The sequence below is a fragment of the Triticum urartu genome, chromosome 1A, assembly GCF_056163025.1.
Source record: "Triticum urartu cultivar PI428250 chromosome 1A, HENAU_Tu73, whole genome shotgun sequence".
Classification (NCBI taxonomy): Eukaryota; Viridiplantae; Streptophyta; class Magnoliopsida; order Poales; family Poaceae; genus Triticum; species Triticum urartu.
The window spans coordinates 573554511-573570220 of NC_141873.1; positions in this window are offsets into that span (position 1 = coordinate 573554511).

Genomic DNA, 15710 nt, shown 5'->3' on the forward strand with positions numbered 1-15710 from the left:
ATGATGTAGAGGGATAATTTCATGCAATATGATAAAAACCCCATCTTGTTGTCCTCGATGGCAACAATACAATACGTGCCTTGCTGCCCCTTCTGTCACTGAGAAAGGACACCGCAAGATTGAACCCAAAGCTAAGCACTTCACCCATGGCAAGAACAACCAATCTAGTAGGCCAAACCAAACTGATAATTCGAAGAGACTTGCAAAGATAACCAATCATACATAAAAGAATTCAGAGAAGATTCAAATATTATTCATAGATAGACTTGATCATAAACCCACAATTCATCGATCTCAACAAACACACCGCAAAAAGAAGATTACATCGAATAGATCTCCACAAGAGAGGGGGAGAACATTGTATTGAGATCCAAAAAGAGAGAAGAAGCCATCTAGCTACTAGCTATGGACCCATAGGTCTGAAGTAAACTACTCGCACTTCATCGTCACACAAGAATGATCTCATCATGCACAACCCCGATGACAAGCCAAGCAATTGTTTCATACTTTAGTAATCTCAAACCTATAAACTTTCACGCAATATATGAGCGCGAGCCATGGACATAGCACCATGGGTGGAATAGAATATAATGAAGGGGGGTTATGTGGAGAAGACAAAAAAAGGGAGAAAGTCTCACATCAACGAGGCTAATCAATGGGCTATGGAGATGCCCACCAATTGATGTTAATGCAAGGAGTAGGGATTGTCATGCAACGGATGCACTAGAGCTATAAATGTATGAAAGCTCAACAAATGAAACTAGTGGGTGTGCATCCAACTTGCTTGCTCACGAAGACCTAGAGCACTTGAGGAGGCCCATTGTTGGAATATACAAGCCAAGTTCTATAATGAAAAATTCCCACTAGTATATGAAAGTGATAACATGAGAGACTCTCTACTATGAAGATCATGGTGCTACTTTGAAGCACAAGTGTGGTAAAAGGATAGTAACATTGTCCCTTCTCTCTTTTTCTCTCATTTTTTGGGCCTTCTCTTTTTTTATGGCCTTTCTCTTTTTATGGCCTTTCTCCTTTTTATGGCCTTTTTATTTATTTATTCCTCACTTGGGACAATGCTCTAATAATGATGATCATCACACTTCTATTTATTTACAACTCAATGATTACAACTCGATACTAGAACAAAGATGACTCTATGTGAATGCCTCCGGCGGTGTACCGGGATATGCAATGAACCAAGAGTGACATGTATGAAAGAATTATGAACGGTGGCTTTGCCACAAATACTATGTCGACTACATGATCATGCTAAGCAATATGACAATGATGAATGTGTCATGATGAACGGAATGATGGAAAGTTGCATGGCAATATATCTCGGAATGGCTATGGAAATGCCATAATAGGTAGGTATGGTGGCTGTTTTGAGGAAGATATAAGGAGGTTTATGTGTGAAAGAGCGTATCATATCACGGGGTTTGGATGCACCGGCGAAGTTTGCGCCAACTCTCAATGTGAGAAAGGGCAATGCACGGTACCGAAGAGGCTAGCAAGGATGGAAGGGTGAGAGTGCGTATAATCCATGGACTCAACATTAGTCATAAAGAACTCACATACTTATTGCAAAAATCTACAAGTCATCAAAAACCTCGGCACTACGCGCATGCTCCTAGGGGGATAGATTGGTAGGAAAAGACCATCGCTCGTCCCCGACCTCCACTCATAAGGAATACAATCAAATAACACCTCATGCTTCAAATTTGTTGCATAACGTTTACCATACGTGCATGCTAAGGGACTTGCAAACTTCAACACAAGTATTTATCAATTTCACAACTACTCAACTAGCATGACTTTGATATTATTACCTCCATATCTCAAAACAATCATCAAGCATCAAACTTTTCTTAGTATTCAACACACTCATACGAAAGTTTTATTATTAATCTTGAATACCAAGCATATTAGGATTTTAAGAAAATTACCATGCTATTAATACTCTCAAAATAATCTAAGTGAAGCATGAGAGATCAAGAGTTTCTATAAAACAAATCCACCACCGTGCTCTAAAAGATATAAGTGAAGCACTAGAGCAAAACTATAAAGCTCAAAAGATATAAGTGAAGCACATAGAGTATTCTATCAAATTCCAAATCATGTATGGCTCTCTCAAAAGGTGTGTACAGCAAGGATGATTGTGGTAAAATAATAAGCAAAGACTCAAATCATAAAAGACGCTCCAAGCAAAACACATATCTTGTGGTGAATAAAAATATAGCTCCAAGTAAAGTTACCGATAGAAGTAGACGAAAATGGGGATGCCTTCCGGGGCATCCCCAAGCTTTGGCTTTTAGGTGTCCTTAGATTATCTTGGGGGTGCCATGGGCATCTCCAAGCTTAGGCTCTTGCCACTCCTTGTTCCATAATCCATCAAATCTTTACCCAAAACTTGAAAACTTCACAACACAAAACTTAAAGTAGAAAATCTCGTGAGCTCCGTTAGCGAAAGAAAACAAAATACCACTTCAAGGTACTGTAATGAACTCATTATTTATTTATATTGGTGTTATACCTACTGTATTCCTACTTCTCTATGGATTATAAACTAATTTACTAGCCATAGATTCATCAAAATAAGCAAACAACACACGAAAAACAGAATCTGTCAAAAACAGAACAGTCTGTAGTAATCTGTAGCTATCGCAAGATATGGAACCCAAAAAATTCTAAAATAAATTGAAGGAAGTGAGGAATTTATCTATTAATAATCTTCAAAAATAATTAACTAAATAGCACTTTCCAAATAAAAATGACAGCAGTTCTCGTGAGCGCTAAAGTTTCTGTTTTTTACAGCAAGTTCAACAAGACTTTCCCCAAGTCTTCCCAACGGTTCTACTTGGCACAAACACTAATTAAACACAAAAACACAACCAAAACAGAGGCTAAGTAATTTATTTATTACTAAATAGGAGAAAAAAGCATGGAATAAAAATAAAATTGGGTTTCCTCCCAACAAGCGCTATCGTTTAACGCCCCTAGCTAGGCATAACAAGCAAGAATAGATCTAGGTATTGCCATCTTTGGTTGGCAATTCTTCAATGAGGCATCTATCTCCCTTAGGAATTTCTTTCTTTATAGTGATTATCAAACTCTTAGGCACAAGATCAAAAAATTCATTTGTAGCAATTGGTTCCTTAATGATAGCAAAAAGATTGGGATGAATACTTATAGATTTAAGATCCGCAGTTTCCTTACTAGATGATTCACCCTTATTTTTGGGAACATACATAAGCTTGGCAATTTTAGTAGGAGGACTCGGAATATTCTTTACAGAAGAAAAAGTGGTTCCCAAGTTTGTAATGATACCCTCAAGTTTACCGATTCTAGTAGGATCTAAGTTTATTTTCTCATTAACTATGGGTTCCTTTTCCTTAATATTTTTCAAAGTCATTCCTACCTTAGATCCATATTGGGTAATTTGATTGTGGATCTTTTTATCTAGATTTTCAATTAATTCAATAGTAGCAACTTTATTTTCAATAATTTCAAGTCTTTGCATAACATGCTCCAAAGTTAGCATAGTTCCATTAACCAAAAGAGGTGGTGAGCCAAATAAATCTAACATAGCATTATAAGAATCAAAAGTATGGCTACCCAAGAAATTCCCTCCGGTAATGGTATCAAGGATATATCTATACCAAGGATTAACACCTACATAAAAATTTCGGAGAAGAACTGAAGTAGATTGCTTCCTGGTAGATCTATTTTGAGCATTGCAAATTCTATACCAAGCATCTTTTAGATTTTCTCCCTCCCTTTTTTTTAAAATTTAGAACTTCATTCTCAGGAGACAACGGAGACGATATGAGACTAGCCATGACGACAAGCAAACAAACTAGCACATGAGCAAACAAAAAGCAAACGGGCAAAAAGAGGCAAATAGAGAGGGAGGATGGAGAGAGAGAGAGGGCAAATAAAACGGCAAGGGTGAAGTGGGGGAGAGGAAAACGAGAGGCAAATGGCAAATAATGTAATGCGGGAGATAGGGATTGTGATGGGTACTTGGTATGTTGACTTTTGCGCAGACTCCCCGGAAACGGTGCCAGAAATTCTTCTTGCTACCTCTTGAGCACTGTGTTGGATTTCCCCGAAGAGGAAGGGATGATGCAGCAAAGTAGCGTAAGTATTTCCCTCAGTTTTTGAGAACCAAGGTATCAATCCAGTAGGAGGCTACGCTCGAGTCCCTCGTATCTACACAAAAACAATAGCTCAACGCAACCAACGCGCTTAGGGGTTGTCAATCCCTTCACGGTCACTTACGAAAGTGAGATCTGATAGAGATGATAAATAATATTTTTGGTATTTTTGGTATAAAGATGCAAAGTAAATAAAAGTAAAGCAAAGTAAAAGCAAAGCAATAATAAAGTGATGGAGATTGATATGATGAGAAAGAGACCCGGGGGCCATAGGTTTCACTAGTGGCTTCTCTCAAGAGCATAAGTATTCTACGGTGGGTGAACAAATTACTGTTGAGCAATTGACAGAATTGAGCATAGTTATGAGAATATCTAGGTATGATCATGTATATAGGCATCACGTCTGAGACAAGTAGACCGAAACAATTCCGCATCTACTACTATTACTCCACTCATCGACCGCTATCCAACATGCATCTAGAGTACTAAGTTAAAAACAGAGTAACGCCTTAAGCAAGATGACATGATGTAGAGGAATAATTTCATGCAATATGATAAAAAACCCATCTTGTTATCCTCGATGGCAACAATACAATACGTGCCTTGCTGCCCCTTCTGTCACTGGGAAAGGACACCGCAAGATTGAACCCAAAGCTAAGCACTTCTCCCATGGCAAGAACAACCAATCTAGTAGGCCAAACCAAACTGATAATTCGAAGAGACTTGCAAAGATAACCAATCATACATAAAAGAATTCAGAGAAGATTCAAATATTATTCATAGATAGACTTGATCATAAACCCACAATTCATCGGTCTCAACAAACACACCGCAAAAAGAAGATTACATCGAATAGATCTCCACAAGAGAGGGGGAGAACATTGTATTGAGATCCAAAAAGAGAGAAGAAGCCATCTAGCTACTAGCTATGGACCCGCAGGTCTGAAGTAAACTACTCACACTTCATCGGAGGGGCTTGGATGATGATGTAGAAGCCCTCTGTGATCGATGCCCCCTCCGGCGGAGCTCCGGAATAGGCCCCAAGATGGGATCTCATGGATACAGAAAGTTGCAGTGGTGGAATTAGGTTTTTATCTCCGTCCCCGATCGTTTGGGGGTACGTGGATATATTGTTGGGGAACGTTGCAGAAAAACAAAAAATTTCCTACGGTTTCACCAAGATCCATCTATGAGTTCATCTAGCAACGAGTGATCGGATGCATCTACATACCTTTGTAGATCGCAAGCGGAAGCGTTCAAAGAACGGGGATGAGGTAGTCGTACACGACGTGATCCAAATCACCGAAGATCCTAGCGCCGAACGGACGGCACCTCCGCGTTCAACACACGTACGGTCAGCGTAACGTCTCCTCCTTCTTGATCCAGCAAGGGGAGATGAGAGGTTGAGGAAGATGGCTCCAGCAGCAGCACGACGGCGTGGTGGTGATGGAGCTGCAGTACTCCGTCAGGGCTTCGCCAAGCACTATGGAGGAGGAGGAGGTGTTGGAGAGGGAGAGGGAGGCAACCAAAGGCGTGGATGAAAAAGCCCTCCTTCCCCCACTATATATAGGAGGGCCTAGGGGGGGCGCCGGCCCTAGGAGATCCAATCTCCTAGGGGGCGGCGGCCAAGGGAGGTTTCCCTCCCCCCAAGGCACCTAGGGGGTGCCTTCCACTTGTGGGACTCTTCCCCTTTGGAAACCCTAGGCGCATGGGCCCCTTGGGGCTTGTGCCCTTGGCCCATGTAGGCCAAGGCGCACCCCCTACAGCCCATGTGGCCCCCCGGGGCAGGTGGCCCCACCCGGTGGACCCCTGGGACCCTTCCGGTGGTCCCGGTACAATACCGGTGACCCTGAAACTTGTCCCGATGGCCGAAACAGCACTTCCTATATATAATTCTTTACCTCCGGACCATTCCGGAACTCCTCGTGACGTCCGGGATCTCATCCGGGACTCCGAACAACATTCGGGTTACTGCATATACATATCCCTACAACCCTAGCGTCACCGAACCTTAAGTGTGTAGACCCTACGGGTTCGGGAGACATGTAGACATGACCGAGACGACTCTCCGGTCAATAACCAACAGCGGGATCTGGATACCCATGTTGGCTCCCACATGCTCCACGATGATCTCATCGGATGAACCACGAGGTCGAGGATTCAAGCAACCCCGTATGCAATTCCCTTTGTCAATCGGTATGTTACTTGCCCGAGATTCGATCGTCGGTATCCCAATACCTCGTTCAATCTCGTTACCGGCAAGTCACTTTACTCGTACTGTAATGCATGATCCCATGACCAGACACTTGGTCACCTTGATCTCATTATGATGATGCATTACCGAGTGGGCCCAGTGATACCTCTCCGTCATACGGAGTGACAAATCCCAGTCTTGATCCGTGTCAACCCAACAGACACTTTCGGAGATACCCGTAGTATACCTTTATAGTCACCCAGTTACGTTGTGACGTTTGGTATACCCAAAGCACTCCTACGGTATCCGGGAGTTACACGATCTCATGGTCTAAGGAAAAGATACTTGACATTGGAAAAACTCTAGCAAACGAACTATACGATCTTTAAGCTATGTTTAGGATTGGGTCTTGTCCATCACATCATTCTCCTAATGATGTGATCTCGTTATCAATGACATCCAATGTCCATAGTAAGGAAACCATGACTATCTGTTGATCAACGAGCTAGTCAACTAGAGGCTTACTAGGGACATGTTGGTGTCTGTTATTCACACATGTATTACGATTTCCGGATAACACAATTATAGCATGAATAAAGACAATTATCATGAACAAGGAAATATAATAATAATGCTTTTATCATTGCCTCTAGGGCATATTTCCAACAGTCTCCCACTTGCACTAGAGTCAATAATCTAGTTATATTGTGATGAATCGAACACCCATGGAATTCTGGTGTTGATCATGTTTTGCCCTAGGGAGAGGTTTAGTCAACGGATCTGCTACATTCAGGTCCGTATGTACTTTACAAATATCTATGTCTCCATCTTGAACATTTTCACGAATGGAGTTGAAGCGACGCTTGATGTGCCTTGTCTTCTTGTGAAACCTGGGCTCCTTGGAAAGTGAAATAGCTCCAGTGTTGTCACAGAAGAGTTTGATTGGCCCCGACGCATTGGGTATGACTCCTAGGTCGGTGATGAACTCCTTCACCCATATTGCTTCATGTGCTACCTCCGAGGCTACCATGTACTTCGCTTCACATGTAGATCCCGCCACGACGCTCTGCTTGCAACTGCACCAGCTTACTGCCCCACCATTCAAAATATACACGTATCCGGTCTGTGACTTTGAGTCATCCAGATCTGTGTCGAAGCTAGCATTGACGTAACCCTTTACGACGAGCTCTTCGTCACCTCCATAAACGAGAAACATTTCCTTAGTCCTTTTCAGGTACTTCAGGATATTCTTGACCGCTGTCCAGTGTTCCTTGCCGGGATTACTTTGGTACCTTCCTACCAAACTTACGGCAAGGTTTACATCAGGTCTGGTACACAGCATGGCATACATAATAGAACCTATGGCTGAGGCATAGGGGATGACACTCATCTCTTCTGCCGTGGTCGGACATTGAGCTGAGCTCAATTTCATACCTTGTAACATAGGTAAGAACCCCTTCTTAGCCTGATCCATATTGAACTTCTTCAATATCTTCTCAAGGTATGTGCTTTGTGAAAGACCTATGAGGCGTCTCGATCTATCTCTATAGATCTTGATGCCTAATATATAAGCAGCTTCTCCAAGGTCCTTCATTGAAAAACTCTTATTCAAGTAGGCCTTAATGCTGTCCAAGAGTTCTATATCATGTCCCATCAAAAGTATGTCATCTACATATAATATGAGAAATGCTATAGAGCTCCCACTCACTTTCTTGTAAACGCAGGCTTCTCCATAAGTCTGCGTAAACCCAAACGCTTTGATCATCTCATCAAAGCGAATGTTCCAACTCCGAGATGCTTGCACCAGCCCATAAATCAAGCGTTGGAGCTTGCACACCTTGTCAGCATTCTTAGGATCGACAAAACCTTCCGGCTGGATCATATACAATTCTTCCTTAAGGAAACCATTAAGGAATGCCGTTTTGACGTCCATTTGCCATATCTCATAATCGTAGAATGCGGCAATTGCTAACATGATTCGGACGGACTTTAGCTTCGCTACCGGTGAGAAAGTCTCATCGTAGTCAACCCCTTGAACTTGTCGATAACCCTTAGCGACAAGCCGAGCTTTATAGATGGTCACATTACCATCCGCGTCTGTCTTCTTCTTAAAGATCCATTTATTTTCTATGGCTCGCCGTTCAACGGGCAAGTCAGTCAAAGTCCATACTTCGTTTTCATACATGGATCCTATCTCGGATTTCATGGCTTCTAGCCATTTGTCGGAATCCGGGCCCGCCATCGCTTCTTCATAGTTCGAAGGTTCACCGTTGTCTAACAACATGATTTCCAAGACAGGGTTGCCGTACCACTCTGGTGCGGAACGTGTCCTTGTGGACCTTCGAATTTCAGTTGGAGCTTGATCAGAAGTATCTTGATCATTATCATTAACTTCCTCTCTAGTCGGTGCAGGCACCTCAGGAACATTTTCTTGAGTTGTGCCCTTTTCCGGTTCAAGAGGTAATACTTCATCAAGTTCTACTTTCCTCCCACTTACTTCTTTCGAGAGAAACTCCTTCTCTAGAAAGGATCCATTCTTGGCAACAAAGATCTTGCCTTCGGATCTGAGGTAGAAGGTATACCCAACAGTTTCTTTAGGGTATCCTATGAAGACGCATTTTTCCGACTTGGGTTCGAGCTTTTCAGGTTGAAGTTTCTTGACATAAGCATCGCATCCCCAAACTTTTAGAAACGACAGCTTAGGTTTCTTCCCAAACCATAATTCAAACGGTGTCGTCTCAACGGATTTCGACGGAGCCCTATTTAAAGTGAATGCGGCAGTCTCTAAAGCATAGCCCCAAAAAGATAGCGGTAAATCGGTAAGAGACATCATAGATCGTACCATATCTAATAGAGTGCGATTACGACGTTCGGACACACCATTACGCTGAGGTGTTCCAGGCGACATGAGTTGTGAAACTATTCCACATTTTCTTAAGTGTGTGCTAAATTCGTGACTCAAGTATTCTCCTCCACGATCTGATCGTAGAAACTTGATTTTCCTGTCACGTTGATTCTCAACCTCACTCTGAAATTCCTTGAACCTTTCAAAGGTTTCAGACTTGTGTTTCATTAAGTAAACATACCCATATCTACTCAAGTCATCACTGAGGGTGAGAACATAACGATAGCCACCGCGAGCCTCAACACTCATTGGACCGCACACATCAGTATGTATGATTTCCAATAAGTTGGTTGCTCGCTCCATTGTTCCTGAGAACGGAGTCTTGGTCATTTTTCCCATGAGGCATGGTTCGCACGTGTCAAATGATTCGTAATCAAGAGACTCTAAAAGTCCATCTGCATGGAGCTTCTTCATGCGTTTGACACCTATGTGACCAAGGCGGCAGTGCCACAAGTATGTGGGACTATCATTATCAACCTTACATCTTTTGGCACTCACACTATGAATATGTGTAGCATTACGCTCGAGATTCATTAAGAATAAACCATTCACCATAGGAGCATGACCATAAAACATATCTCTCATATAAATAGAACAACCATTATTATCGGATTTAAATGAGTAGCCATCTCGAATTAAACGAGATCCCGATACAATGTTCATGCTCAAAGCTGGCACTAAATAACAATTATTGAGGTTTAAAACTAATCCCGTAGGTAAATGTAGAGGCAGCGTGCCGACGGCGATCACATCGACCTTGGAACCATTCCCGACGCGCATCGTCACCTCGTCCTTCGCCAGTCTCCGCTTATTCCGCAGCTCCTGCTTTGAGTTACAAATGTGAGCAACTGCACCGGTATCAAATACCCAAGAGCTACTACGAGTACTGGTAAGGTACACATCAATTACATGTATATCACATATACCTTTCGTTTTGCCGGCCTTCTTGTCCGCTAAGTATTTGGGGCAGTTCCGCTTCCAGTGACCGCTTCCCTTGCAATAAAAGCACTCAGTCTCGGGCTTGGGTCCATTCTTTGGCTTCTTCCCGGCAGCTTGCTTGCCAGGCGCGGCAACTCCCTTGCCGTCCTTCTTGAAGTTCTTTTTACCCTTGCCTTTCTTGAACTTAGTGGTTTTATTGACCATCAACACTTGATGTTCCTTCTTGACTTCTACCTCCGCTGATTTCAGCATTGAAAATAACTCAGGAATGGTCTTTTCCATCCCCTGCATGTTGAAATTCATCACGAAGCTCTTGTAGCTTGGTGGAAGCGACTGGAGGATTCTGTCAATGACCGCATCATCCGGGAGATTAACTCCCAGCTGAGTCAAGCAGTTATGTAACCCAGACATAGTGAGTATGTGCTCACTGACAGAACTATTTTCCTCCATCTTACAGCTGAAGAATTTGTCGGGGACTTCATATCTCTCGACCCGGGCATGAGCTTGAAAAACCATTTTCAGCTCTTCGAACATCTCATATGCTCCATGTCTCTCAAAACACTTTTGGAGCCCCAGCTCTAGGCTGTAAAGCATGCCGCACTGAACGAGGGAGTAGTCATCAACACGTGTCTGCCAAGCGTTCATAACGTCTTGGTTCTGTGGGACGGGAGCGTCACCTAGCGGTGCTTGTAGGACATATTCTTTCTTGGCAGCTATGAGGATGATCCTCAAGTTCCGGACCCAGTCCGTATAGTTGCTGCCATCGTCTTTCAGCTTGGTTTTCTCTAGGAACGCGTTGAAGTTGAGGACTACGTTGGCCATTTGATCTACAAGACATATTGTAAATATTTTAGACTAAGTTCATGATAATTAAGTTCATCTAATCAAATTATTCGATGAACTCCCACTTAGATAGACATCCCTCTTTTAGTCATCTAAGTATAACATGATCCGAGTCAACTAGGCCGTGTCCGATCATCACGTGAGACAGACTAGTCAACGTCGGTGAACATCTTCATGTTGATCGTATCTTCTATACGACTCATGCTCGACCTTTCGGTCTTCTGTGTTCCGAGGCCATGTCTATACACATGCTAGGCTCGTCAAGTCAACCTAAGTGTTTGCATGTGTAAATCTGTCTTACACCCGTTGTATGTGAACGTTAGAATCTATCACACCCGATCATCACGTGGTGCTTCGAAACAACGAACTGTCACAACGGTGCACAGTTAGGGGGAACACTTTCTTGAAATTATTATGAGGGATCATCTTATTCACTACCGTCGTTCTAAGCAAACAAGATGCAAAACATGATAAACATCACATGCAATCAAATAATAATAGTGACATGATATGGCCAATATCACATAGCTCCTTTGATCTCCATCTTGGGGCTCCATGATCACCTTGTCACCGGCATGACACCATGATCTCCATCATCATGATCTCCATCATCATGTCTCCATGAAGTTGCTCGCCAACTATTACTTCTACTACTATGGCTAACGTGTTTAGCAATAAAGTAAAGTAATTTACATGGCGTTTCTCAATGACACGCAGGTCATACAAAAAATAAAGACAACTCCTATGGCTCCTGCCGGTTGTCATACTCATCGACATGCAAGTCGTGATTCCTATTACAATAGCATGAACATCTCATACATCACATATATACCATTCATCATTCATCACAACTTTGGCCATATCATATCACAAAGCACTTGCTGCAAAAACAAGTTAGACGTCCTCTAATTGTTGTTGCAAGTTTTACGTGGCTGAATTAGGGTTCTAGCAAGAACGTTTTCTTACCTACGTGAAAGCCACAACGTGATTTGTCAACTTCTATTTACCCTTCATAAGGACCCTTTTCATCGAATCCGCTCCAACTAAAGTGGGAGAGACAGACACCCGCCAGCCACCTTATGCAACTAGTGCATGTTAGTCGGTGGAACCGGTCTCACGTAAGCGTACGTGTAAGGTTGGTCCGGGCCGCTTCATCCCACAATACCGCTGAAGCAAGATAAGACTAGTAGCGGCAAGAAAGTTGACAACATCTACGCCCACAACCAATTGTGTTCTACTCGCGCAAGACGAACTACGCATAGACCTAGCTCATGATGCCACTGTTGGGGAACGCTGCAGAAAAACAAAAAATTTCCTACGGTTTCACCAAGATCCATCTATGAGTTCATCTAGCAACGAGTGATCGGATGCATCTACATACCTTTGTAGATCGCAAGCGGAAGCGTTCAAAGAACGGGGATGAGGTAGTCGTACACGACGTGATCCAAATCACCGAAGATCCTAGCGCCGAACGGACGGCACCTCCGCGTTCAACACACATACGGTCAGCGTAACGTCTCCTCCTTCTTGATCCAGCAAGGGGAGAGGAGAGGTTGAGGAAGATGGCTCCAGCAGCAGCATGACGGCGTGGTGGTGATGGAGCTGCAGTACTCCGTCAGGGCTTCGCCAAGCACTATGGAGGAGGAGGAGGTGTTGGAGAGGGAGAGGGAGGCAACCAAAGGCGTGGATGAAAAAGCCCTCCTTCCCCCACTATATATAGGAGGGCCTAGGGGGGGGGCGCCGGCCCTAGGAGATCCAATCTCCTAGGGGGCGGCGGCTAAGGGAGGTTTCCCTCCCCCCCAAGGCACCTAGGGGGTGCCTTCCACTTGTGGGACTCTTCCCCTTTGGAAACCCTAGGCGCATGGGCCCCTTGGGGCTGGTGCCCTTGGCCCATGTAGGCCAAGGCGCACCCCCTACAGCCCATGTGGCCCCCCGGGGAAGGTGGCCCCACCCGGTGGACCCCCGGGACCCTTCCGGTGGTCCCAGTACAATACCGGTGACCCCGAAACTTGTCCCGATGGCCGAAACAGCACTTCCTATATATAATTCTTTACCTCCGGACCATTCCGGAACTCCTCGTGACGTCCGGGATCTCATCCGGGACTCCGGACAACATTAGGGTTACTGCATATACATATCCCTACAACCCTAGCGTCACCGAACCTTAAGTGTGTAGACCCTACGGGTTCGGGAGACATGTAGACATGACCGAGACGACTCTCCGGTCAATAACCAACAGCGGGATCTGGATACCCATGTTGGCTCCCACATGCTCCACGATGATCTCATCGGATGAACCACGATGTCGAGGATTCAAGCAACCCCGTATGCAATTCCCTTTGTCAATCGGTATGTTACTTGCCCGAGATTCGATCATCGGTATCCCAATACCTCGTTCAATCTCGTTACCGGCAAGTCACTTTACTCGTACCGTAATGCATGATCCCGTGACCAGACAATTGGTCACCTTGAGCTCATTATGTTGATGCATTACCGAGTGGGCCCAGTGATACCTCTCCGTCATACGGAGTGACAAATCCCAGTCTTGATCCGTGTCAACCCAACAGACACTTTCGGAGATACCCGTAGTATACCTTTATAGTCACCCAGTTACGTTGTGACGTTTGGTATACCCAAAGCACTCCTACGGTATCCGGGAGTTACACGATCTCATGGTCTAAGGAAAAGATACTTGACATTGGAAAAACTCTAGCAAACGAACTATACGATCTTTAAGCTATGTTTAGGATTGGGTCTTGTCCATCACATCATTCTCCTAATGATGTGATCTCGTTATCAATGACATCCAATGTCCATAGTCAGGAAACCATGACTATCTGTTGATCAACGAGCTAGTCAACTAGAGCCTTACTAGGGACATGTTGGTGTCTGTTATTCACACATGTATTACGATTTCCGGATAACACAATTATAGCATGAATAAAGACAATTATCATGAACAAGGAAATATAATAATAATGCTTTTATCATTGCCTCTAGGGCATATTTCCAACATATATATAGGAGGAAGAAGTACGTCGGTGGAGCTTCGCGGGGCCCACAAGGCAGGGGGCGCGCCCTAGGGGGGGCGCCCCCTACCCTCGTGACCACCTCATGGCTTTCTTGATGGAGGGTCCAAGTCTCCTGGATCTTCTCTGATGAGAAAAACTCGTTTCCGAAGGTTTCATTCCGTTTGGACTCCATTTGATATTCCTTTTCTTCGAAACCCAAAAACAGGCAAAAAACAACAATTCTGGGCTGGGCCTCCGGTTAATAGGTTAGTCCCAAAAATAATATAAAAGTGGATAATAAAGCCCAATAATGTTTAAAACAGTAGATAATATAGCATGGAGCAATCAGAAATTATAGATACATTGGAGACGTATCAGGATGTGCAATGATGCATGAGTGACATGTATGAAAGAATTATGAACGGTGGCTTTGCCATAAATACGATGTCAACTACATGATCATGCAAACAATATGACAATGATGAAGCGTGTCATAATAACGGAACGGTGGAAAGTTGCATGGCAATATATCTCGGAATGGCTATGGAAATGCCATGAAAGGTAGGTATGGTGGCTGTTTTGAGGAAGGTATATGGTGGGTGTATGATACCGGCAAAAGGTGCGCGGTATTAGAGAGGCTAGCAATGGTGGAAGGGTGAGAGTGCGTATAATCCATGGACTCAACATTAGTCATAAAGAACTCACATACTTATTGCAAAAATCTATTAGTTATCGAAGCAAAGTACTACACGCATGCTCCTAGGGGGATAGTTTGGTAGGAAAAGACCATCGCTCATCCCCGACCGCCACTCATAAGGAAGACAATCAATAAATAAATCATGCTCCGAATTCATCACATAACGGTTCACCATACGTGCATGCTACGAGAATCACAAACTTCAACACAAGCATTTCTAAAATTCACAACTACTCAACTAGCACGACTCTAATATCACCATCTCCATATCTGAAAACAATTATCAAGTATCAAACTTCTCATAGTATTCAGCACACTCATAAGAAAAGATTTTTATTAATCTTGAATGCCTAACATAATTAAAGCAAATTACCATGCTGTTTTGTAGGACAATAATCTAAGTGAATCATGAGAGAACAATAGATTCTATAAAACAAATCCACCACCATGCCCTAAAAGATATAAGTGAAGCACTAGAGCAAAAACTATATAACTCAAAAGATATAAGTGAAGCACATTGAGTATTCTAACAATTTCCGAATCATGTGTGTCTGTCTAAAAAGGTGTGTACAGCAAGGATGATTGTGGAAAACTAACAAATAAAGACTCAAATAATACAAGACTCTCCAAGCAAAACACATATCATGTGGTGAATAAAAATATAGCTCCGAGTAAAGTTACCGATGGAAGTAGACGAAAGAGGGGATGCCTTCCGGGGCATCCCCAAGCTTGTGCTTTTAGGTGTCCTTAGATTATCTTGGGGTGCCATGGGAATCCCCAAGATTAGGCTCTTGCCACTCCTTGTTCCATAATCCATCAAATCTTTCACCCAAAACTTGAAAACTTCACAACACAAAACTTAAAGTAGAAAATCTCGTGAGCTCCGTTAGCGAAAGAAAACAAAACACCACTTCAAGGTACTGTAATGAACTCATTATTTATTTATATTGGTATTAAACCTACT